The 24,612-nt window shown below is 43.4% G+C and overlaps 1 protein-coding gene across 2 annotated transcripts in view; it reads right to left on the bottom strand.

Moving 5' to 3' along the window:
- MAN2A1 (mannosidase alpha class 2A member 1) overlaps positions 1–24,612 on the bottom strand; it is a 314,922-nt gene that overhangs the window by 275,988 nt on the left and 14,322 nt on the right. The window lies entirely within an intron of this gene.

Genomic DNA, 24,612 nt, shown 5'->3' with positions numbered 1-24,612 from the left:
TGCATCCCTGAGCTAAGGGCAGATGGATTCCAGGAAGTAAATGCTACAGGAGTCGTCTGCCCTTACTCAAGATGGCCACGGCCACAAATGCTAGGGGGTGTTTTTAAATATGATTTCTCAGCAATATATAGCATGAAGAAGACATGGATGGGGGAGTTTGCTTTGAATATTAAAAGAGAATTAATGTTTTTGGATTGTGGTGCTCGGAAGCAGTGTAGCTCCGCTTTAATGTGATGACTACAGGCAGAGCTGACACAGACAAATGGGACCACCAGATCCAACATAAGAAAAATTAGGGTCCCCCACAAACCTGCATACTAATTTTAAGACTATTCATGCACTGACATGTTTTAAAAAAGTAATTGTCAGCAGTGGTGTTTTGCAGACGGGACTAGGATCACTGTAAATGCACGTGTGCTAGCCTAACCTCCGTAGACCCCTATGTAAGGTGTGTTGCATGTTAGCACCCAGAAATGAGACTGAGACCCCTTTCACACCGAGGGCGTTTTGTACGCGCTATAGCATTAAAAATAGCGCCTGCAATCCGCCCTCAAACAGCTGCAGCATTGTCTCCAGTGTGAAAGCCTGAGGGCTTTCACACCGGAGCGCTGCGCTGGCAGGACGTCAGGAAAAGTCCTGCCAGCAGCTTCTTTGGAGCGGTGAAGGAGCAGTGTGTTTACCGCTCCTCCACCGCTGCTCCCCATTGAAATCAATGGGGCAGCACTGGGATACCGCCGGCGAAACGCCGATATTGGGATGTAATGATATATGTACCAGTAATCTAGAGCCTAAAGAACCGCTGCTCACTAACTACAGTCAATGCCGTTGTTTGATTTGGTTTAGAACACCTCACTCAACACCTGATATGAATCTAGGTTTGGTTACCAGCCATCGGAATTCTCAAAATGGCCGCTCTCTGAATGAACCACCCTTTGCTTGCCCTACACTCCTGGGGTACAAAAGTCAGTTACAGAAACAGACCAGTCACCAGCCTGACACACAATGCAGTATATGAACAGTGTTGCATTTTATGTTGAGCCTTCTTTTCAGCAGCACAGACATCCACTAGGTGGGGGGGGAAGCTACTTCGTCGGTCATGTGATCGCGGGTTGGCTCCTCCCACTCCAGCAGTAATCTGTTTGGGCCACGTGACTATCCACATCGGGCACGGGTTCCCCCCTCAGCTTGACTGATGGTGGCCCCTTTGCCTTGGTGACATCGGACGCGTCCCAATGTCGTTGCCGTGGTAGCAGCGCCGTGGCTTCTCTTCGGGCGGGGTGATATCTCTCCGGGCACCAGGCCGACATGCGCATGTACGCCGGTCTGCCCATCGGGTTTCCCAGCTGTTCACCTAGTAAATGACGCAGCAGTAAGGTTCATATGAAGTCCCGTTTTGGCACCCTTTAGGATTCTTCTGAGGAAATTTAAGGAAGACGCCAGGAGCCCAGGGGATGTCAGCTCCATCTATGTGTATTGGCTGATCACTCACAAGACGATCTTTATTTACATCCTTGGGGGGGAAAGATCGCTGTCCTGCACCTTAACCGGTGGCAACCTGGACACTCTGGCTTAAGCACATCTATTTTTCTGCTCCTTGTAAGCCTTTTTTTTTTTTCGATTATTACACAATAAATATATATATTTATTTTTTTTTTGCCAGTTTGATCTATTATTGGATATACTTTACAAGCCCTTTTTTTCAACTATTTTCTGTTCCAGGCCCTTCCCATCCCCCTTCAATCTGGGAGTTTGCTTTATATACAATGGTGGAGCCCTTTAGGATTGGATGTCCTCATTGAGTGTTTCACTCTTGGGCCCTTCAATGCGGTGGAGGGCCAATACTGATTCCGGTGAAGTGCCTATGATGGATGAGCTTTTCCCTGTTTTTAGGATCAACATTTTGATATGCAAGTTTCTCCCAGTAGGCGTCTTGAATAACGTTTTGTAATATGTATTGATACAAACTCTGTATTTTCAGAAAGTGGCCTTTTGTCCCTGATGAAGAATTTTTATGTATTTTTTCGAAACGCGTCAGTCTCTGCAACTACGTATCACCTAGAGCTAGGATATTGATCTCTTTGTTGAATTGTAGTTGAATCTTGCCACTTTTTGTCACCATCATATATAATTATAAGTATTTCTATGTATGCATTTCAAATCATCTTGGTCTGATTCATAGGATCATTGTTTTTAGGAATTTTTGTATCAATAAAAAATATTTTTTTATATTAAAATGTATTTGTTTATATTGCCTTTAAAATCCCAAACTTTTGAGGTTATAGTCTGTTCTGCATTATATGAACAGGGGAAGATACTTTACAACATATTTTCTGTGCACATGGATATCATCTAATTGAATCCGACCCAATCTGCATTTTTTTGTATTCCTTGTGCATTGCCATAGATTCTCTCCTGAGAATTTTTTTCTGTACATGTGGAATGTACTTTTCAGTTTCTGTTGCATGGGTTTCTGCTCAGTCTATTTCTTATTCCTTATGATCAATGTTGTTCTCAATGTCTTATAGAATCTGTATGATTTTTGCACAGTACCTTGTTCTTTTGTTTCATAAAACGCCTTGTTTTGTTATGCTTGTTGTAATGTGCACAGTTCACCCTTTGTGCATGGAAGCTGAGATTTATTACTTCTTTTACTGTATGCTAGGCAAAGGTCTCGGTATTTGAGGGATTCTGCATAGTACAAAGTCACTTGTTCAGTACACTGAATGCAATTCTCAGTATCTGTTCTCCTTGTACAGACTGTACACATGCACATTTAATTCCCTATCTGATCTGTGTGTGTGGATGCAGATCAGTACCATGCCTCTTGATCAGTACATTGGGTGTCAAGGCTGGTACTTACGGCCAAATATCAGCCAGTTCAACAGAAACTGGCTGACATTCGGCCATTTTGTACAAGAGCCGGTCTAAGAAAAAGCTTTTATTGAATGGTAATGCTAGAAAATCAAAATCCGATCAGCGTGGTCTGGCGGGGGGGGGGGGGGGGGGGGGGAGGGTAAGTCCCCCTCTCAGAACACAGTAGCTCAATGGGGCGGATTGCCACACTCACATTGTGTGGTTGGTACGGCAACCTCTTTTTTTTCCATGCAGTCTGCTAGGTTAAACATAAAAAAAAAAAAAAAAAATCCCTGTATGTACCAAACATAAAAGTCTCAGTATCTGCTTTTGCTCTGTGTGTATGAATGGATGGTGCATAGCAGCACCTATGGATTTTTAGGCTGGCTGAAGCAATTTGTAGTGTATATTATTTGTTAAATCGATAAGATGTGCATTGTGTCACTTCTCTTGTGCTTGCTGAAATGTATTCTCAGTTACTGCCACAGTTTCACTTCTCTTATGCGGTGTGCTAGGTGTGTTTTGAAGCATCTGGGCTTAATCATGTACGGGGTTTCATAGCATCACTTCTGCTCTGTATGAATTAGAACTTTTTTTGTCCGTTATATGGACAATGCATAGAACTATTTATATTATCAGTATGCAAAATGTATCATTCTTGTTCTGTATTCAAGGACACTATGAAACTTTTATACAGCCCTCAGTACCTGCTCTTATTTACTTATTTAAACCCCTGTGCATAGTGCAACTAGCAACAAACAAGTGCTACAAGTGAATCTGTATAAATGTAAGAAAACTTGAGCACTATCACCTTCCTGGAATAAAATAATAAAGTACGCAAAGCCCTATTAACGGCCAAGGAGTCAACTAACCCCAGGAGACAAACTCCAACCTTTACAGGGACGTTGTAACACCTCCAACAGCGAGAAGAGGAACTAGGGTAGATACGACGTAGTCTTTGCGGTGTAAAATAAATCCTGTGCACTATTTTAAATTGGATCAACCTATCTTTAGTTGATATTAATGCTTGGAATGGGCTGTCCCAGAGATCCTCCCAGTCTTCATTATCCAAGTCCTGCTCCTCCAAGCGCCACACAGTAAGCAGGGCATCTAGACCCTCATGAACGGAGGGCAGTATTGACTTGTAGATCACTGATGTGTATTGTTTGAGTGTGTCATCCTGAAGGAGAACCTCAAAATCATCCTGCTCCAATCGAAACGGAGAGGATTCAAACTGGGATGCATATGTTTGTCGTAGTTGCAGGAATCAGAAAAAACACATTAGGCAGTGTAAATTTATTCCTCAACCTGTCAAACATAGTGCACTACTATGTCTGCAAAAGGTATCCAACTTCTTTTGGCAGCCATTGGACCAGGGTCTGGTAAGGATTGGAATTCCAGTAACATGGGGTTAAACCAAAGTGGTGTGGCTGGGGACCTTTTACCCCGCACTAGATTAGGTTTAACAATAACATGCCAGGCCTTAATAACTGCCCTTACAGCAGCAGTAAGGGGCGGGTGAGAGACTCTCAGACCCCTGTAAAGGGGATTACAGAGGGTCTCATAGGATCCTGTGTGCGCAGCTTCCAGTACTACTGAGGTGTCAGAGACAAAACCAGTTATGAGCACGGCTGCCAAATAGTAGTTATAAAAGTCTGGACAATCCAAGCCCCCTTGTGTCCAAGGTCTGCATAAAATCTTCCTACTAAATCTAGCTGGGCGAGATTGCCATAAGAAGGAGCCTAGCAGTGAATCTAGTTGTTTAACCACTTAAGGACCGAGCCTCTTTTTGACACTTGTTTATTTTATTCTCTAGGGCAGGGATATGCAATTAGCAGACCTCCCGTTGTTGCAGAACTACAAGTCCCATGAGGCATAGCAAGACTGACAGCCAAAAGCATGACACCCAGAGGCAGAGGCATGATGGGACTTGTAGTTTTGCAACAGCTGGAGGTCCGCTAATTGCAGATCCCTGCTCTAGGGTGTCTGAAATTGAAATAGATATATATATATATATTTTTTTTTTTTTCCCCCAGACACCCTAGAGAATAAAATGGCGGTCATTGCAATACTTTGTCACACCGAATTTGCGCAGTGGTCTTACAAGCACAATTTTTGGGGAAAAAATACACTGAGTTTAAAATAAAAAAAGACAAATTTAGCCAAATGTTTTCCTATATTGTGAAAGATAATGTTACGCCAAGAACCTTGATACCCAACATGTCACGCTTCAAAATTGCACGACTCGTGGAATGGCGACAAACATTGGCACTTAATCTTCATTGATAAAAATCTAACCCCTATTTTGGATAACTTTTGCGCAAACCAATCAATATTCACTTATTGCGATTTTTTTTCACCAAAAATATGTAGAAGTATACATACTGGCCTAAAAAACCGAGGAATAAATTTGTTTTTTTATATTTTTGGGGGGATATTTATTATAGCAAAAAGTAAAACCACAGAGGTGATCAAATACCAACAAAAGAAAGCTCTATTTGTGGGGGGAAAAAAAAAAGGTGTCAATTTTGTTTGGGTAAAACGTTGCACAACCGCGCAATTGTCAGTTAAAACGCAGTGCCGTATCCCAAAAAAGGGCTTGGTCAGGAAGGGGGTAAATCCTTCCAGGGCTGAAGTAGTTAAGAGCATTGGGCGGAAGACACATTTGATGTCATTTCCACCCTCCAATGCTATGAAGCTGAGCGGGGGCCCATCTTTCCCTCACTCAGCATCCAGGCAGTGAGGGAAGCGGACGCGATTATCTCCGACGCTACCAATAGCTCCGGTAAGCGATGGAGACAACCGGAGCGTGGCAGGAAGGGGGGAGGCCATCTCCGGCCACCGATAAAAGTGATTTTGCGGTGAATCCGCCACAGAGACCACTTTTATCTGAAAGAGAAACACACGCAGTTCCTGAAAATACTGGGGTTATTGCTGCTAACTGCTGGCATAACTGTATTTAGCTCCAAAGTGCCGACTTACAGGTACGGCGATTTGGGTGAAGTGGTTAAAAAATGATTTCGGTAACCAGACTGGGGAGTGCCTAAGGTTGTACAGAACGACTGGGAGGATTTATTTTTATTAGATTAATTCTCCCAATAAGGGTTAACGGGAGTTGTGACCAGGCTTTCAGCCTCTGTTTAGACCACTGAAGAGCTGGGGACAAGGTAAGTTGTCTAAAATCCTTAGTGTTGGAAGAAATATTAATCCATAAATATTTAATAGCGGTTGCCCATTGCAAAGGAGAAATGGGAGCAGCGAGCCTCCTGATCAATCGATAAACCTGGGGTTTTACCCCAATTAGTATGTAAACCCGAGAGGGCCGCAAAGCGGTCTAGGATCTGTAGCACTTACGAGAGAGAGGGGCCAGGGTCTTTTAGAAAGAGTATTAAATCATCTGCGTAAAGAGCTACCTTGTCTACAACCTACACGAATCCCAACTACCTTATCGGATGCTCTTAGTACCTCCACCAATGGTTCCATAGCCAGCGCAAACAAGGCAGGGTAAAGAAGACACCCCTGCCTGGTTCCCTTCTAGATCGTAAAAGGAGATGACAACTTGCCACAAGGACTTTTTATAATAGATCAATCCATTTCCTGAAGACCGGACCAAAACCAAAGAGCTCTAACACCTGCCTCAAGTAATCCACCTTGACTGTCGAAAGCCTTTTTTTAATATTGCTGACCTTATACTTAGACCCCTGTTTCACCAGTGGGTCAAGTAAGCAGTCCCCTAATATCTCCAACACCTCCCTTCAGTGCTGCATATTCTCATTCAGCGATATATGAAAAAAAATACAAAGGCAATCTAGTGCTCTCTGTCAGAGTTTAATAGCACAATAAAATGGCTCCTAATCCCAGACGCATGTCGTCCTGCGTATGGACATCAGTGGGTCCCAGGAAGACACGCATCTGGGATTAGGAGCCATATCCTCAGCTATCATCCCGCAGTCACTGCCATCCACACTGAAGCACATAAGGATTATGCTACATGTTTGATATGCCAATACGGTCGAGTGCCTTGTATGTGATTGCACTACCTACATTTTATTGTGATATTAAACTGACAGAGAGCACTAGATCACCTCTGTATTTTTTTTATATATCGCTGAATGAGAATACGGTATGCAGAACTGAAGGGGGGAGTTCGAGATAAGGAACGGAGCGGAAGCATTCATCTGAGTTCACCCCTATTAGGGGACTGCTTACTTAGACCCACTGGTGAAACAGGGGTCTAAGTAGAAAAGTGAGCAGCCATCCAATTACTGTTGGAGGATTTTTTATGTGCACCGCTTCATTACTCTACATGGAGGTGGAAGATCATAGCATCCTGTTTTGATTAACAGCATGATGAACTGTTGCGCTATCACTTAATTATCTTTGTTTTGGATTGAATTCCACTGTTCATAATTTTTTGGTTTGTAACACATTTTCCTCTTGAAGATTGATTGCTGGATTGCTAATTTTTTTCTTACATTTATATATACACACATTCATTTATAGCGCTTGTTCTTTGTTGCTACCCTGTTTCCCCCGGAAATGAGCCCTACCTAAAATAAGCCCTAGTTAAAGTCCTTGTAAAAACATGTAATCCATTCTGTAAAAAGATTATATACAAAAGGAACTTTTGAAAAAACATTTTATTGTTTTATTCCAGTTTTTTTAGAACATAGAGGGGGGTAAATGACACAGCACAAGCACTGTGCTATCTATCATGCTTTAAAGGATCAGGAGAGATAGAGATTAGATTTTTTTTTTTTTTTCCAGAAGACGACGACATGTCTATTTGAATACATGTAGATTATTGTACATACTGTAAATAAGACATCACCTGAAAAGAAGTCCTAGTGTGTTTTTGTAGCCAAAATTAATATAACACCCAGTCTTATTTTCGGGGAAAGATGGTAGTTGTGCTGCACTACGCACAGGGGTTTATACAGATTGAAGGGAGTGAGATCACTTTTCAGTGAGTATGAATCATTTTTGGATCGTTTCATTTGTGCTGATTAAGATAGAGGTTATTTGATTCTTATTTACTTGTTGGCTAGAGTTCTGTGTTACAGCAATATTAACCAGCACAGCTCCGGAAGATTTACCTCCCTTTGTGGCCAGGCCATTTTTTTTTGCTAAAATGGCACTGGGTTACTTTGACAATTGTGCGGTCCTAGGACACTATACCCAAATAAAATGTATGTCCTTTTTTGCACTATGAACAACAAAGGCCATAAAAAAAAAAAAAAGTTTTACTGTTATAAGGGGCCAGTTTACACCATAGAAACGCAGTCCGGAAGCGTTCGAGATGCTTTTCTGCATGTGTGTTTTTGGCGCAGTCTACTGCATTTTTTCCCCCTCTTTCTTAAACTTAAAATAAGGACATGTACGTTCCAATACATTTTACAGCGTTCCAGTACAGTCCACTGCAGGAAAAATGCAGCATGTTCTACTTTTTTTTTTCTGGAACGCACTGGAACTGCAACCACTGGTGTGAACTATGCCACTGAAAACCTATATCACCTACTTTCCATGCATTTTTGATGCAGAAAAAAAAAAAAAAAAAAAAACACACGCACTGGACTACATGTGGTGTGAACTGGCCCTAAAAACAAATCCAATAAAAAATATTGAAAAAAAAAAAATCTAATTTCTTGATCAATTTAGGCCAATATGTATTCTGCTAAATTTTTGGTAAAAAAAAAAAAAAATAAATAATATCCCAGTAAGTGTATATCGATTGGTTTGCGCATGCGCAAAAGTTATAGCGTCTACAAACAATGGGATTTTTTTTTTAACCAGTAATGGTGGTGCTCAGCAACTTACAGCTGGACTGCAATATCGCGGCGGACATTCGGACACTAAATTACACTTTTTGGGGACTAGTGACAGTGATCAGTGCTAAAAAAAAATGCACTGTCACTGTACTAATTACACTGGCTGGGAAGGAGTCAACAAGGGCGATCAAAGGGCTGTGTGCCTAGCCAGTACATATATATATTTATTACACACACACTCTAGACACGTTGTTGTAAAAGTGCCCCAAGGGGAAATCTAATGCGATGTGTCCAAAAATGGTTTAAAGTTGAATATTGCTTCAAGTCCATCAAACTCTTCTCTAGGTGTATGAAAATCCCACCATACATGGACAATAATCGCCCCCAGGTGGCCAGTGGCACAATAGTGCCTTTGGGCTTTAACATGAGGTCAGCCTATATGTAGAAGATGTGATGGGCCACTATGCCATCACTCACTTAGGATCCCACATCATAGGATATGGGTGGTTCTCAATGCCAGCGCTCAGGAGGCAGAGTTGTGATATCACAGGACCCCACTCCCATCTCTACATACACTTCTCCCGTCAAGCAGAGTCACGCAGCTGAGCCTCGAGCACGGACATAGGAAAGTGCGTGCACGGTGTGGACATATCACGCTCATGGCCTCCTCAATGAGCGCATGTCGAAGCTACCCAGCCTCTGGAATCCTGAGCACACTCCCTCTCCTAGGCTCGTGCATGAGAGAATACGTCAGATGTCAGTCTAGCAGTGGGGTGTGGCGACAAATTTTTCTAATGTGTTGGCTTTTAATCCAGCGATAAAGGAGGAGAGATTTCTCAGTGCTGGATTAACCACATAAAGAGGAAACTAAACCCTGATGGGTTTTACTTCCTTTTTTCCCCCCCTGTAAAGTAAAAGCATAATGTGCTAGTATGCATTGCATACTAGCACATTATGTGACACGTGCCTGCAAACGAAGCCTGAGCTGTCCCCGCTGCAGACCGCATTCATGTTCGCCCATCTTCCTTCCTGGGCCAGGGATTGCGGCTCTGTGACTGGCTGGAGGCGCCATTCACGGCACTCGCTTGTGAAGAAACATCACGAAGGGCCGTTTCTTCACAGCGCATGCGCCGATGTCATCGACGCAGTGTACAGCAAATCTCTCTACTTCTTAGGACCACCAAAATGACCAAAGACTTGCTCTGTGGAACGAGGATACAACTTTGATCAAGAGGATCTGGCTTAAACATAACTCTGTTCAGGAGAATGATTTAAAAAAAAAAAAAAAAAAAAAAAGAGGCATAGTTAGACTTACCGGTGACAGTATTTCTAAGAGCCTTTCAGGACAACCTTTTTAGAGAGCGTAGCTCCGCCTTCTTCACAAACACATGCATCCTTTAAATCCCTCCTCTTCCACCATGGCCTCAGTTATTGTGGTCTCCGACAAACTGGAAAACAAAGCACAGAAAACCACCAAACAACCACGATAGACACTTAAAACCACTTCTAAGATTAACAAAGGGAGGGAAGTAATGGTTGTCCTTAAAGGCTCTTAGAAATACCGTCACCGGTAAGTCTAACTATGCCTTTCTCAAATCGCCTTTCAGGACAACCTTGGAGAGGATAACCGAGAAACTTACCCTAGGGTGGGGACTATGCCTGCAGTACCTTCCTGCTGAAGGCTTGATCTGCAGTAAATCTAACTGATAGTGTCGGAAAAATGTAGAATAGCTGCACCAAGTAGCAGCCTTGCAAATTTGTTCAGGCGTAGCACTGGCCCTTTCAGCCCAGGAAACTGCCGTAGATCTTGTGGAATGAGCACAAAATACCTGAAGGGGGCATTTCTCCTTTGGCTTTGTAGGCCTCTGTGATTGCCAATCTAAGCCATCTGCCCAGCGTACTTTTGGAAGCTCTCTCTCCCTTGCGTGATCCTGAGAAAATTACAAAGAGAGCATTCGATCTTCTGAATTCTTTGGTTACTGTAAGAAAGTGTAACAAACATCTCCTCACGTCAAGAGTGAAAAGCTTCTTCTCCTGGATTGGTCGGAGTTGCAGAAAGTGGGCAGGATTATTTCTTGTGAGCGATGAAAGTTTGAAGAAACCTTGGGAAGAAACGCTGGGTCCGTTTGAAGGACCACTCTGTCTGCAAAAACTTTCAAGAAAGGTTCTCTAACTGCCAGAGCCTGGAGCTCGCTGATTCTTCTTGCAGAGGTGATGGTCACCAGAAAAATTGTTTTGAGAACCAAATTCTGCAAGGATGCTTCTTGTAAGGGTTCAAAACGGAGCTCCCAAGAGACCCTGCAAAACAATACGCAAATCCCAACTGGGAAAATCTTTAAGGGCTACTGGCCTACTTCGTGCGTGTGCCCTGAAAAAACTTGAAATTAAAACTTCTTTGGATAAAGTTCTTTCAAAATAAACAGATAAAGCCACCACCTGGCTCTTCAGGGTATTGGCTGCCAGTCCCTTCTCCATTCCCTCATGGAGAAATTCAAGAACAGATACTGAACTTTTAACCTGGAGGCCTTTAGAAGCACACCAAGGGTTTTTTTTCCAGTCCTTCATGTATATGGCCGAGTGACTCCTTTTCTACTTGAAAGAAGGGTCTTTACTACTTTATCGGATAGTCCCTTTGCCTCCAAAAGGTCTTCCTTAGAAACCAAGCCGTTAGCTGTAGATAGTCCGCTTCTGGATGGTTCACTGACCCCTGCGTTAGTAGATCCTTTCTGGACAGTAGCTTCCAAGGAGGTTCTGTGGCCATATTTAATAGAGCTGCGAACCAAGGCCTTTTTTGGCCAGAAGGGAGTGACCAGGATCAGGTTTTTTTCCTTCTCTGAATTTCCTTAGGACCAGTGGTATCAGAGAAAAGGGGGGAAAAGCGCAACACAGCTGGTAATGCCACGGATGGGAGAAGGCATCTATGCCTACTGCTTGATCTTCTCGGTGGAGAGAGAAAAATTTGCTTACTTTTGAGTTCTGCTGGCTGGCAAACAGATCTATTTGAGGTTGCCCCCAAGCTTCGGAGACCATCAAGAAAACTTCTTGGTTCAGGCTCCATTCTGCTTCCACCAGCCTCCTTCTGCTTAGAAGATCTACTAGTAGATTCTGAGATCCTTTCAGGTGGACTGCTGACAATAAGGCCACGTTCTGTTCTGCCCAGGTAAATAGCTGACTGGCCAACTCTAGGAGCCCTCTGCTCCTGGTTCCTCCTTGCTTCAGTATATAGGCTACTGCAGTTGTATTGTCTGACAGAACCTGAACATGATGGCCCCTTACTACATATTGAAAGGCTAGGAGACCGAGATTGATTTCAGTTGCCGCCAGTTTGAGGATTTTTGTGCTTCCTACTTGGACCAGACCCCCTGAGAAGTCTGACCGTCCAGGTGGGTTCCCCAGCCCCAAGAACTTGCATCCGTCAGTCGCTTGTCCAGGGGAAAGACCCAAGAAAGGCCTTTTGTCAGGTTGGATGGATTTCTCCACCACTAGAGAGCCCTCTTTACCTTTAAGGAAAGCTTTATCTGTTTCTCTAGTGGCTCCTGGTAGGACCAACTGCGTAGTATGTTTAACTGGTGGGGTCTGGAATGCAATCTTGCCCACTGAATGGCAGGAATCGATGCTGTAAGAAGACCTAAGACCGCCATAGCTGACACTGACTGGTTGTTGTGAACTTGCTTCACCGCTGATTGGATCTTCTCCCTTCATTCCTGTGGTAGAAAGACTTTTTGAAGCACCGAGTTTATGGTATAACCCAGAAACTTCAACTCCTGTGAGGGTTCCAGATTTGACTTTTCCAAATTTAGGAGCCACCCTAAATTCCTGAGGTGAGCCTGGGACGCGTGGAAATTTGACAAGACTTGTTCTTTGGAGTCTGCGAAAAACAGGGAACAACTGAAATCCCTCTCAACTGCAGAGGTTCCAGAGCTTCCGCCATTATTTTTGTGAAGATTCTGGGGGGAGGATAAAAGTCAGAAGGGCAGAGCTCTGAATTGGAGGTGCCAGACTGAGGTCCCCAGATCCAGGGCCAGGCGTAGAAAGCATTGAGAAGCCTGATTTATTGGAACATGAAGATAAGCATCTCTTAGATCTAGGGGTGCCATGAAACAGTCTGGAGTCAGCAATTTCGTAATTGAAAAAAAATTGTGCCCATCCTGAAATGCTTGTACCGAATTGATTTGTTCAAGATCTTTAATTTCAGAATCAATCGATACTTCCCCGAAGGCTTCTTCACCAGGAATATATGAGAGTAGAAGCCCCTGCCCTCCTGACTTTTTGGAACCTGGATAATCACTTCTTGCTGAATCAGATCCTGCAGCAGGCTCATCATTGCGGAAGCTTTTTCCCGATCTCTTGCTAGGGCTGTAACATAAAATCTGCTCGGGGGTGGCTCTGAGAATTCAAGCCTGTATCCCTGAGTTATGATGCTTTTCCTGAACAGAATTGGAGATGGCTTGTTCCACTGTAGGTGAAAAGCCGACAATCTTCCCCCTACTGGGGTGAGATTGTCACTTACTTTTGGAGGGCTGGTCTGAGGGAGATCTGAAAATAACTCCTCCTCTTCCCTTACCCCTTTGGGAGCCCCAACGGATCTTACGGTCCTGCTCCTTATTTTTATGAGACTGTTGAGCGGTACGAATATTCTTTTTTTAATCGGCTGTTACTTCTTAGCAGGGAAAGCCTTTTTCTTGTCGGCTGTCCTAGCTAAGACTGTTTCAAGGTCTGGACCAAAAAGCAGATCACCCGATAAAGGTAAACTGCACAGCTTAACCTTGGTAGCTGCGTCACCAGACCAGGTTTTTAGCCAGACCGCACGTCTGGCTGAGTTCACCAGTGCTGATGACCTTTCTGCCAACTTGACTGATTCAGCAGATGCATCAGCCATATACTTAACTGCTTTTAATATTAAAAGGAAAAAGACTAACAGATCTTTTCGCAGTGTCAACATGGCTTTTCAGCTTCTCCACCCAGGTTCCTTTAGCAGGTTTGCGGCTGACTGACCTAGAATCCCAAGCTTTTTTTTTTTTTTAAGGAGGGAGTCTCCCTTCTTATCCATCGCATCCTTTAGTACCCCCATGTCCACAAAAGCAAGGTCTAGGTGTCTGGAAACCTGCGAGAAAGCAGCATCTACCGTGGTTTCTTTTTCCAAACCTTGGACTCCTTATCTTCGTAGAGAAACCTTCTCCTAAGGGTCTTGGAGAAGAACGGGCCTCTCGGGGTCCTTCCATTCATTCTTGACTGACTATGATAGGACCCTATGAACTGGAAACACTCTGTTTAGTTTCATCCAGTACCTGGTACATTTTGTCGTGAACTGACAGTTGTACCTTTTCCTCCTGAATTCCGAGGGTAGCATAGATTGCTCTTAGGATGGCATCGACCTCCTCCAAAGATAACTTGTACCGAGAGGCTCGGCTATCGTCTTCCTCCTCATCTGAATCCCTGAGTGAGAGAAGAGTACCTCCCCCTTCATCACCTGAGTCCTCAGCCTCCAATGGCCTGGATGAGGATGCTCTTGGACTAGGTGGTGGACGCTGGGGCTCAACCTGAGCTGCTGGGTTCTGTACCAACATGGACTTGACAGAACTCAGCAAGTTCCCGTACAGAAGAGAAGAAGTCCTTGTGCTGCTGGGACGTTTCTTCCTCCACCAGGTCCTTAATACTGGATCTGCACATCGCTTTCTGCCATGAATCTCTAAGGGGGTTCTTGCAAGAAGGACATTTCCTTTGACTTGGTGGATTTACATGTTTAGTTTTTCCTAACGCTTTTTCCTGTAACGAGAAAAAAATTAAACTAAATCTAGGGTCCCTAAAAACAGTTACCACTAGTGTACAGCTAATCCACCAAGACAAAAGGGAGAACAGAAAAAACCCGAGCAGTGTTAGCAGTAAGGCACCCAGTCCACGCTGCAGGGTCCGAGTGGAGTAACCTCTGACCCTCCAGCTACAGGCTCCCCTCAGGGAGGAAACAAACAACACACAAAAGCCCATACGGATCAGAATAAAAAGGCACCACTGCACTATCTTACCTGGGCTTGACCGGTGCTAAGGGCGCCTGCATCCGCCATGGCTGTTGTCTCTCATTCATCTTAGCAGAGACATGCAACAGCAGTGACACAAAAAAAAAAAAATAAAAAAATCAGGTTTTTAAAATTTTCCCGGTCCCAGTGTCATCAGCGAGGGCTGGAAGCGGAAACACCGGTCTATGGACCCACCCTCTTAAATGAATCATTTATTCCTTTTTCATAGTGAGGGACAAGGGGTAAGGTGGGGCCTTTTAAACAGCTGTGAACCAATTGAGTTTCCTGTAGGGGGTTGCCTCTCATCTCATGTGTTGCCGTCCTGGAAGGCGAGGTGAGAAATGCACTTTTTTTAATTAAGAACACAGTAAAGTTAGCCCAATTATTTTCTAGAATGTATAAGATAATGTTACGCCGAGTAAATTGATACCCAACATGTCATGCTTTAAAATTGCGCACACTCGTGGAATGGCGACAAACTTTGGTACTTAAAAATTTCTACAGGTTACCATTTTAGAGTTCATAATAGAAAAATGTAGCGCATAATAAATGTGTATAATCAAAGTACAGAGAGTATTCCTCAATTGTGCTTCAATCTAAAAAAGTGTTGGTGAATCATCAACCAAATAACATGTAATAAATAAAGTCAATGAATAAGTGGATAGGTAAGGAGTATAATGTCCCACTACACAGAAATATGGATATAATCCAGAAGAAGATGATGTTCCAACAGTTGGCAGAAGATTAGAGCCGCAGAGAAAAGACACATCTACCGGATGAAGAAATCATGGGAAGGGTGGTGTGTAGAAAACTCTTACCAGATCCTGTGGACTCCCTTGTCAGCGACAGGGAATCAGGTGAGCAGTGTGCCGCCCAGGGCATAGGAAAGGATGTCCCAACACTCGAACCGTCTGAGCTGGATTCTGCGTGGATCTCCGGGGGCCGCCAGGTAGGTCCTCGCAGTGGGTAACCAGGATACAGATCAAAAAGGCAAAGACATCTCTCGTAGAGCGGCCAAAAGGTGTTGCTTTAGGGAGACATTAAGGTGAGCATGCCAGAGAACAGGTGAATTGTGCGGCAACTCTGCTGACTGAGTCAGCACGAGAGATGTCTTTGCCTTTTTGATCCGTATCCTGGTTACCCACTGCGAGGACCTACCTGGCGGCCCCCGTAGATCCACGCAGAATCCAGCTCAGGCGGTTCGAGTGTTGGGAAATCCTTTCCTATGCCCTGGGCGGCACACTGCTCACCTGATTCCCTGTCGCTGACAAGGGAGTTCACAGGATCTGGTAAGAGAGTTTTCTACACACCACCCTTCCCATGATTTCTTCATCCAGTAGATGTGTCTTTTCTCTGCGGATCTAATCTTCTGCCAACTGTTGGAACACCATCTTCTTCTGGATTATATCTATATTTCCGTGTAGTGGGACATTACACTCCTTACCTATCCACTTATTCATTGACTTTATGTTTATTACATGTTATTTAGTTGATGATTCATCAACACTTTTTTAGATTGAAGCACAATTGAAGAATACTCTCTGTACTTTGATTATACACATTTATTATGCGCGACATTTTTCTATTATGTATTTATTGTCTTGGTCATACTGTATGTAGCTGCTCCCCTCCTTCCTTTTTTATTTGTTAGCGCAGTGTTTTTCCACGCACCTTTCTACCATTTTAGAGTTACAGAGGAGATCTTGGGCTAGAATTATTGCTCTCGCTCTAACAAAATCGCAGAGATACCTCACGTGTGGTTTGAACACCATATACATATATGGACGCGACTTGAGTATGCGTTCACTTCTGCACGCGAGCTCGAAAGGACGGGGCGCTTAAAATTTTTATTTTTTTCTTATTTCACTTTTAAAATTTGTTTTTACACTGTCCCTTTAACCACTTCCCTACCAGGCCAATTTCGACATTTCTCTCCTACATGTAAAAAATCATAATTTTTTTGTTAGAAAATTACATAGAACCCCCAAACATTATATATTTTTTTTTAGCAAAGACCCTAGAGAATACAATGGCGGTTGTTGCAACTTTTTATCTCACACAGTATTTGCGCAGGAATTTTTCGAATGCGTTTTTTTGCGGAAAAAAAAACAAACAGTTTTGTTTAATTAAAAAAAAAAAAAACAAAACAGTAAAGTTAGCCCAATGATTTTGCATTTTGTGAAAGATGAAATTACGCCGAGTAAATAGATACCTAACATGTCACGCTTCAAAATTGCACACGCTCGTGGAATGGTGCCAATGTTTGGTACTTAAAAATCCCCATAGGCGACGCTTGAAATTTTTTTACTGGTTACATGTTTTGAGTTAGAGGAGGTCTAGGGACAAAATGATTGCTCTCGTTCCAACGTTTGCGGCGATACCTCACGTGTATGGTTTGAACACCGTTTTCATATGTGGGCGGGACTTACGTAAGCATTCGCTTCTGCGTGCGAGCACACGGGGACAGCGGCGCTTTAAAAAAATGTTTTCTTTTTTTTTTTTTTGTTAATTATATTTCCTTTTTTTTTCCCCATTTGACACTTTTTGAAAAAAAAAAAAAAATTGATCACTTTTATTCCTATTACAAGGAATGTAAACATCCCTTGTAATAGGAATATGACATGACAGGTACTCTTAATAGTGAGATATGGGGTCAATAAGACCCCATATCACACCACTAGGCTGGGAAGCCTGAAATAAAAAAAAAAATAAAAATAAAACGATCACCGCTTCCCAGCCGAAGCGGTGCCTTTTTTTGAATGGAGAGGTCGGGCGTGACGTCATAATATCGCGCCCGGCCTCCGATGATCATAGAGACTCCGGCGACCATCTGGTCCGCCAGAAATCTCTATGAACTACATCCAGCACCGATCGTAACGGTGAGTCGGAACCAGCACCGGAGGGCGGCGGGAGGCGTCCCGTCGCCTCCCATAGGAACGATCAAGCGGCGGGACGGCCGCTATGATCATTCCTATGGTGTAGAGATTCACCGGCTGAAACCGGCAATATCTGAGTGATGTCTGTAACTACAGGCATCATTCAGATATACCCGCTCAAAGCCCAGGACGTCATATGACGGTGGGCGGGCGGGAAGTGGTAAAAAAAAAAAAAAAAAAAAAAAAAAAAAAAAATTTGTTGATCACTTTTATCCCTATTACAAGGAATGTAAACATCCCTTGTAATAGAAATAAGCAGAACAGGGCCTCTTTAACCACTTGCCGACCGCCTAACGACTATATACATCAACACAATGGCACGGGCAGGCAAAATCACGTACCTGGTACGTGATTGCCTTCCCGTGGGCAGGGGGTCCGATCGGACCCCCCCCCCCGGTGCCAGCGGCGGTCGGCTTTGGTCTGGGAGCGTTTAGAGATGAGGGGGAGGCCATCCGATTGTGGCCCCCCCTCGCGATCGCTCCCAGCCAATGACAATCATCCCCTGCCTCTGTGTAGTACACACAGGCAGAGGATGTGATGTCATCTCTCCTCGGCTCGGCCGTTTCCGTTCCGGCGCCGAGGAGAGAAGACATGTGAGTGCACCAACACACACACACACACACACACAGTAGAACATGCCAGGCATACTTTACACCCCCGATCCACCCCAATCACCCCTCCCCCCCCCCCCCCCTGTCACACTGACACCAAGTAGTTTTTTTTTTTTTTCTGATTACTGCATGGTGTCAGTTTGTGACAGTTAGAAGTGGTAGGGCAGTTAGTGTTAGCCCCCTGTAGGTCTAGGGTACCCCCCTAACAAAGTTTTAACCCCTTGATCACCCCCCGTCACCAGTGTCACTAAGCGATCATTTTTCTGATCGCTGTATTAGTGTCGCTGGTGATGCTAGTTAGGGACGTAAATATTTAGGTTCGCCGTCAGCGTTTTATAGCGACAGGGACCCCCATATACTACCTAATAAATGTTTTAACCCCTTGATTGCCCCCTAGTTAACCCTTTCACCACTGATCACCGTATAACCGTTACGGTTGACGCTGGTTAGTTCGTTTATTTTTTATAGTGTTAGGGCACCCGCCGTTTATTACCGAATAAAGGTTTAGCCCCCTGATCGCCCGGCGGTGATATGCGTCGCCCCAGGCAGCGTCAGATTAGCGCCAGTACCGCTAACACCCACGCACGCAGCATACACCTCCCTTAGTGGTATAGTATCTGAACGGATCAATATCTGATCAGATCTATACTGGCGTCCCCAGCAGTTTAGGGTTCCCAAAAACGCAGTGTTAGCGGGATCAGCCCAGATACCTGCTAGCACCTGCGTTTTGCCCCTCCGCCTGGCCCAGCCCACCCAAGTGCAGTATCGATCGATCACTGTCACTTACAAAACACTAAACGTATAACTGCAGTGTTCGCAGAGTCAGGCCTGATCCCTGCAATCGCTAACAGTTTTTTTGGTAGCGTTTTGGTGAACTGGCAAGCACCAGCGCCCTAGTACACCTCGGTCGTAGTCAAACCAGCACTGCAGTAACACTTGGTGACGTGGCGAGTCCCATAAGTGCAGTTCAAGCTGGTGAGGTGGCAAGCACAAGTAGTGTCCCGCTGCCACCAAAAAGACAAACACAGGCCCGTCGTGCCCATAATGCCCTTCCTGCTGCATTCGCCAATCCTAATTGGGAACCCAAAACTTCTGCAGCACCCGTACTTCCCCCATTCACATCCCTAACCAAATGCAGTGGGCTGCATGAGAGGCATTTTCTTTATGTCCTCCCGAGTACCCCTACCCAAAGAACCCCCCCAAAAAAGATGTCGTGTCTGCAGCAAGCGCGGATATAGGCTTGACACCCGCTATTATTGTCCCTCCTGTCGGGACAACCCTGGTCTTTGCATTGGTGAATGTTCTGAACGCTACCATTCACTAGTTTAGTATTAGCGTAGGGTACAGCATTCCACAGACTAGGCGCACTTTCACAGGGTCTCCCAAGATGCCATCGCATTTTAAGAGACCCAAACCTGGAACCGGTTACAGTTATAAAAGTTAGTTACAAAAAAAAAAAAAAAAAAAAAAGTGTAAAAAAAAAAAAAAACCACCACAAACAAAAATATAAAATAAAAAAAAAAAATAGTTGGCGTTTTATTGTTCTCTCTCTCTCTCTATTGTTCTGCTCTTTTTTACTGTATTCTATTCTGCAATGTTTTACTGTTATTATGTTTTATCATGTTTGCTTTTCAGGTATGCAATTTTTTATACTTTACCGTTTACTGTGCTTTAACCATTTTTTTGTCTTCAGGCACGCCATTCACGACTTTAAGTGGTTATACCAGAATGATTCCTGCAGGTTTAGGTATCATCTTGGTATCATTCTTTTCAGCCAGCGGTCGGCTTTCATGTAAAAGCAATCCTAGCGGCTAATTAGCCTCTAGTGGGAGGGAATGCCCCCCCCCCACCGTCTTCTGTGTTTTTCTCTGGCTCTGTCTCAACAGGGAACCTGAGAATGCAGCCGGTGATTCAGCCAGCTGACCATAGAGCTGATCAGAGACCAGAGTGGCTCCAAACATCTCTATGGCCTAAGAAACCGGAAGCTATGAGCATTTTATGACTTAGATTTCGCCGGATGTAAACAGCGCCATCGGGAAAGCATTTTATCACACCGATCTTGGTGTGGTCAGATGCTTTGAGGGCAGAGGAGAAATCTAGGGTCTAATAGACCCCAATTTTTTCAAAAAAAGGAGTACCTGTCACTACCTATTGCTATCATAGGGGATATTTACATTCCCTGAGATAATAAAAATGATAAAAAAAAAAAAAAAAAATGAAAAGGAACAGTTTAAAAATAAGATAAAAAAGCAAAAAAATAAAAGCACCCCTGTCCCCCTGCTCTCGCGCTAAGGCGAACGCAAGCGTCGGTCTGGCGTCAAATGTAAACAGCAATTGCACCATGCATGTGAGGTATCACCGCGAAGGTCAGATCGAGGGCAGTCATTTTAGCAGTAGACCTCCTCTGTAAATCTAAAGTGGTAACCTGTAAAGGCTTTTAAAGGCTTTTAAAAAGGTATTTAGTTTGTCGCCACTGCACGTTTGTGCGCAATTTTAAAGCATGTCATGTTTGGTATCCATGTACTCGGCCTAAGATCATCTTTTTTTTTTCATCAAACATTTGGGCAATATAGTGTGTTTTAGTGCATTAAAATTTAAAAAAGTGTGTTTTTTCCACAAAAAATGCGTTTGAAAAATTGCTGCGCAAATACTGTGTAAAAAAAAAAAAAAAAAATGAAACACCCACCATTTTAATCTGTAGGGCATTTGCTTTAAAAAAATATATAATGTGTGGGGGTTCAAAGTAATTTTCTTGCAAAAAAAAATAATTTTTTCATGTAATCAAAAAGTGTCAGAAAGGGCTTTGTCTTCAAGTGAAGAGTGGGTGATGTGTGACATAAGCTTCTAAATGTTGTGCATAAAATGCCAGGACAGTTCAAAACCCCCTCAAATGACCCCATTTTGGAAAGTAGACACCCCAAGCTATTTGCTGAGAGGCATGACGAGTCCATGGAATATTTTATATTGTGACACAAGTTGCCGGAAAGAGACAAAATTTTTTTTTTTTGGCACAAAGTTGTCACTAAATGATATATTGCTCAAACATGCCATGGGAATATGGGAAATTACACCCCAAAATACATTCTGTTGCTTCTCCTGAGTACGGGGATACCACTTGTGTGAGACTTTTTTGGAGCCTAGCCACGTACGGGACCCCGAAAACCAAGCACCGCCTTCAGGCTAAGGGCGTACATTTTTGATTTCACCCTTCACTGCCTATCACAGTTTCGGAGGCCATGGAATGCCCAGGTGGCACAAACCCCCCCAAATGACCCCATTTTGGAAAGTAGACACCCCAAGCTATTTGCTGAGAGTTATAGTGAGTATTTTGCAGACCTCACTTTTTGTCACAAAGTTTTTTTTTTTTTTTTTTTTTTTCTTTTTTCAATTTTTAAAAAAGTTTTTTTCTTGTCTTTCTTCATTTTCAAAAACTTGAAAACTTGTCTTAATGGGGTCATTTGGGGGGGGTTTTGTACTGCCCTGTCATTTTAGCACCTCAAGAAATGACATAGGCAGTCAAACTAAAAGCTGTGTAAATTCCAGAAAATGTACCCGAGTTTGTAGACGCTATAACTACGCTTATTGACTTTTTTTTACAAAGACATGTGGTCGAATACATTTTGGCCTAAATGTATGACTAAAATTGAGTTTATTGGATTTTTTTTATAACAAATAGTAGAAAATATCATTTTTTTCAAAATTTTTGGTCTTTTTCCGTTTATAGCGCAAAAAATAAAAACGGCAGAGGTGATCAAATACCATCAAAAGAAAGCTATATTTGTGGGAAGAAAAGGACGCAAATTTCATTTGGGTACAGCATTGCATGACCGCGCAATTAGCAGTTAAAGCGACACAGTGCCAAATTGGAAAAAGTCCTCTGGTCCTTAGGCAGCATAATGGTCCGGGGCTGAAGTGGTTAACTGATTTCTGCTGTGCAGAAAACTTTGGTAAGATAAAACAAAGGCAGAATAAAAAGTTATATTCATTTCTGAAATAGATGGAAAGCTTGACCTAAAATACACACACACACACACACCTCTTATTCAAGCAATTGTTTTTTTTATTATAATTTATATAGCAGGAATACCTTCTAAGGGTCACGGGAGTGCAAATCGGTCAGAAGTCTTCTCTCTGCTGACATCACTGGAATCAGTCCAGGCACCGCATCATCCTGACTTCGGAAGTCTGGATCCGCCAGGCGCCTGGACTGATGGCAGTCTCAGCGAGCTGCTGAGATGGCTGCTCCCCACCCTTCCACAGCTCAGTGCTCCTATGAGCATGGAGGAGCAGAGCAGGAGAGCTGCTGATTGACAGTCGGCAGCTCTCCTCTCGGGGAGCCGAGAGCACCGAGCCATCGGTAGTGTTCAATGGCTCGGTTCTCAGTGCAGAGAAGCAGCATCGGACCGATGGTCCAAAGCTGCATCCACCCAAGTATGATTATGGGGAAAAAAAGCAAAACCCATACTTCTTTAACCGCAAGAGAAACCAAACCTATTACCTCAATTTGAATACATGTTTGTGAAACTGATCTATGCAGAAAGCAAAAGGAAGCAATAGATGACAAGGTAAAGCCTCAACAATAACGGAAGTAGATAGAAAACATCTGCAGATATGTTGTGTGCATTTATATGCAGCCATAGTGGATTCCTGGCACACAGGAGATTACTGAACGTATCCAAGCAAAATTAATCTGGCAAGCCACTGCTCACATAGCAGCAGGAAACTAGAAGCTTAACACTTTAAAGCTAGATACACATTTGTGCATTGCGGAAGAGCGCACAAATTCGAGCATCCCTTTTTAAGGTGTGCAATGGTGTCATTGGTTCTTAATGTTCTTAATGGCACCTTAATGCACAAAGGGTCATGCACTTCTTGTGCGCAATTTTCATGCATAGGGCAGACCACTGAAATTAATAGGCTGCTCCAAATGCAATGTGCAAAAACATGCACACGCAATCGCACCTGAATAGGTGTGAATGGAGCCCAAGGCTGGTAATACATTATACAATTTCCCTTCAGATCTACTAAAACCATATAATATGGGGAGGTCAAACCTAAGCACTTTCAATTTGTATGCAATCAGGCAGGCCCTTGCACTACATAAAAAAGGTAAATCTAAAGAACATTGAATAAGAAATAAAGTGTATAATGAATGGCCAGCTTAATCGGTGTACATTAAATAGGATTAGGAAATTTGTTAACTTTTCTTTGCCTGCCCCCTTTACAGTCAGTAAACACACAATATGGATTATTTACAAAAGCAATAGTGCAGGGTTTAAAGCTGAAGCATCTTTAAAGCCTATGAAAATGGAAGAAAATATCTCAGCAAGATCTGCCAACTCATGAACAGAAGTTCACATGTCACGTTTCTATGTAGCGTCATATTCCTATACTCAGTTATGGGTCTGAAAACACAGCAGAGGCCAACTGATTGTCTACAGACACGAGAAAACATTCTTCCAATCAGTCAAGGGAAGGTTCCAACATCGTCACACTTTATTTGACCACAACAGACATTCTCTGTTTAAGTTTTGTTGTTGATTAGTCACTTGAACATCCATTGGCCCACACATCACGAAATAACAGCAACAGCCAACGTTTCGCCCCTACCCTCTTTATCTAGGCAAAGGCATAGTGTACAAGCATTTTTGGAATGAGATATTTTATTAGATAGACCTTTGAAAAACAAACAGCACATGCACCACCAGCCTCCATGTAAACCCTGCTGACCCCCCCCCCCCCCCAATCGGTCCTGAGGCCCTTCCCTCTGAGCCTAGGGCACTTCCCACTAATCACAGTGGCATGGCATTATACCCCCCTGCTGAACTCGACCCAATCAAGTGAATAGTGCTGCTCTGCAAGCGCCCCACAACTCCATGCAATGCACATGGTTATGGCATGCTAGTGCAAAGTTGAGGGGGTTAAAGCAGGCGGTCCCGAGGCAATATGAAACCTCTTTACTGCCTGTCAAATGATCTATGAAGAGCAATCTGAATGCCAATTGCTCAGAGCAAAGCAAGCCCTAATTATTTTTTTACATTTTTTTTAAACAGAATTTATTTATTGACACTTTTTTACATGTTAAACAGCTGTTTGGTTTAGGTGAAACATCAGGGCTTTAAACAGATCCAGGATAGCTCACTTTTGAGATAGGTACACCATGTGGTTTGTGAAAATGTATGTGTTCGCAGTGTGTGGGGTTGCCATTAATTAATGGCACTGCTGTGTGTCTATTAAAGGGACAGTTGGTGGGTGTGTGTCAGGAAAGCCACACTTTTGTCCACATTCCTGTCATGCAAAAGGTACGAAACTAGCCTCATAGTGGGCTCACATCAGGGTGCTGCAATTTGGCCACAGTGTGATTGTATGTGTTTTACATGTGGTTTTAGGTGCGCTCCCACTGAACTCTATTAGGCAGTGTGTTTTCTGA

Source organism: Aquarana catesbeiana, linkage group LG01, assembly GCF_042186555.1.
Source record: "Aquarana catesbeiana isolate 2022-GZ linkage group LG01, ASM4218655v1, whole genome shotgun sequence".
Lineage (NCBI taxonomy): Eukaryota > Metazoa > Chordata > Amphibia > Anura > Ranidae > Aquarana > Aquarana catesbeiana.
This window is presented reverse-complemented; position numbering and strand designations above follow the sequence as displayed.